Source organism: Aplysia californica, unplaced genomic scaffold (genome assembly GCF_000002075.1).
Source record: "Aplysia californica isolate F4 #8 unplaced genomic scaffold, AplCal3.0 scaffold00196, whole genome shotgun sequence".
Lineage (NCBI taxonomy): Eukaryota > Metazoa > Mollusca > Gastropoda > Aplysiida > Aplysiidae > Aplysia > Aplysia californica.
The window spans coordinates 958,898-961,453 of NW_004797466.1; the positions used below are offsets into that span (position 1 = coordinate 958,898).

Consider the following 2,556-nt stretch of genomic DNA (forward strand, 5'->3'; position numbering starts at 1 on the left):
AAGAAGAAGAAGAAGAAGAAGAAGAAGAAGAAGAAGAAGAAGAACAAGGAGGAGAAGAAGAAGAAGAAAAAGAAGAAGAAGAAGAAGAATTCTAAGAAAAAGAAGAAGAAGAAGAAGAATTCTAAGAAAAAGAAGAACAAGAACAAGAAGAAGAAGAAAAAGAAGAAGAAGAAGAAGAAGAAGAAGAAGAAGAAGAAGAAGAAGAAGAAGAAGAAGAAGAAGAAGAAGAAGAAGAAAAAGAAGAAGAAGAAGAATTCTAAGAAAAAGAAGAAGGAGGAGGAGGAGGAGGAGGAGGAGGAGGAGGAGGAGGAGGAGGAGGAGGAGGAGAAGAAGAAGAAGAAGAAAAATGCCCTCCTGAAACCCAACATATTGAATTAGCTATGCGTACGGCCCTCCCATATATAGCACCGAAGCTTATGTATATGTACAGCCCTCTACTTCACATAATAAGTTAATACAGTGGAGTCCACTTATAACGAGTCCGGAAAAAAAGAGAAGTCTGTTATAAAGACACTATTCTAAAACCCCGTTTTTTTCTCCTCTTTACCTTTGTAAACAAAATACTGCTATAGCGCTATCAGAAACTCTTGCGAGTTGGTTATAGCCGAGTATTGCTGCTGCTGTACGCATGGCATAGGCCAGTTATACATAATGCAAGACCTCGCCAGTTGAGAAACTTGTTGCTGATCTTGCGAAACAAAGAACAGGAGAGCCCATGTGCGTCAACAATGAAGGCCGGAGCAACTGAGTAGGGAGGGTGTGGCATGCGCAGACAAGCTGGACGCATCGTGTTATAGGCCAGTTGAGATTATCAAGGCCGGCCATGCCTCTCACTTCTCCGATGCGGGGATGGAGAGGTCACAGCAATGTGATGGATGGAGCGAATGTGTGACGTGCGCAAGCAGACAGAATGCACCACAGGGTGGATTGTAGGGGGGAACACAACGTGTGAGTTAGCCCAGAGCCCTTTCTTTCTCATCACCAACGCCGAACTGTCAGTCCACATCACTAGATCTAGCGCTAAAGAAACAAACCTGAATCGATTTTTGATCAAGTAAGACCTAGAGGTCATGTTGAAACAAAATCATCATCAGCGGAGATAGCAAAAGGAAATAAACAGAACATCAAACTCATAGATTAGGCCTACTTTACAGTTTCCCTTGAATTTATTACTGGATCCCTTATAGCACAAGAATCCTGCTGTAACGGACGTTTTGCTTCAGTCCCATCCCTCTCGTTATAACAGGATTCCACTGTAAATAAGCTAGGCTTTTAGGAGGCACATGTATAAAACCATCAAACCAGACACTACAACTATAAGTGGACAAACTTAACCCTGGAAGGCTCTAAGGATAAAGGGCGTGAGCTGGGCTACCCGGGAAGCGTGCAGGCCCTATAAATAGAGATGACCAGTTAGACCGGGAAGCGCGCAGGTCCTATTTATAAGGGCATTATAGACACTGACCTTTTTCAGAGGAAAATTTCAGTATTCCTTATGGAAAATGACATAGTAAATTACAAGTCAAGGTTATAAAAATAGTGACCAATGACTTTGCAAGTTATCTTGACCTCGTAGAGCGTGCCACTACGGCTGGATCACGTCCATCGCCCGATGCCATTACGGCTGGATCACGTCCATCGCCCGATGCCATTACGGCTGGATCACGTCCATCGCCCGATGCCATTACGGCTGGGTCACGTCCATCGCCCGATGCCATTACGGCTGGATCACGTCCATCGCCCGATGCCATTACGGCTGGATCACGTCCATCGCCCGATGCCATTACGGCTGGATCACGTCCATCGCCCGATGCCATTACGGCTGGATCACGTCCATCGCCCGATGCCATTACGGCTGGATCACGTCCATCGCCCGATGCCATTACGGCTGGATCACGTCCATCGCCCGATGCCATTACGGCTGGATCACGTCCATCGCCCGATGCCACTACGGCTGGATCACGTCCATCGCCCGATGCCATTACGGCTGGATCACGTCCATCGCCCGATGCCATTACGGCTGGATCACGTCCATCGCCCGATGCCATTACGGCTGGATCACGTCCATCGCCCGATGCCATTACGGCTGGATCACGTCCATCGCCCGATGCCATTACGGCTGGATCACGTCCATCGCCCGATGCCATTTACGGCTGGATCACGTCCATCGCCCGATGCCACTACGGCTGGATCACGTCCATCGCCCGATGCCATTACGGCTGGATCACGTCCATCGCCCGATGCCATTACGGCTGGATCACGTCCATCGCCCGATGCCATTACGGCTGGATCACGTCCATCGCCCGATGCCACTACGGCTGGATCACGTCCATCGCCCGATGCCATTACGGCTGGATCACGTCCATCGCCCGATGCCATTACGGCTGGATCACGTCCATCGCCCGATGCCATTACGGCTGGATCACGTCCATCGCCCGATGCCATTACGGCTGGATCACGTCCATCGCCCGATGCCATTACGGCTGGATCACGTCCATCGCCCGATGCCATTACGGCTGGATCACGTCCATCGCCCGATGCCACTACGGCTGGATC

At 49.6% G+C, this 2,556-nt stretch overlaps 1 protein-coding gene across 1 annotated transcript in view; it reads right to left on the bottom strand.

Moving 5' to 3' along the window:
• LOC101850172 (peroxisomal trans-2-enoyl-CoA reductase) overlaps positions 1 to 2,556 on the bottom strand; it is a gene marked incomplete in the record, with an annotated part of 23,146 nt that overhangs the window by 19,191 nt on the left and 1,399 nt on the right.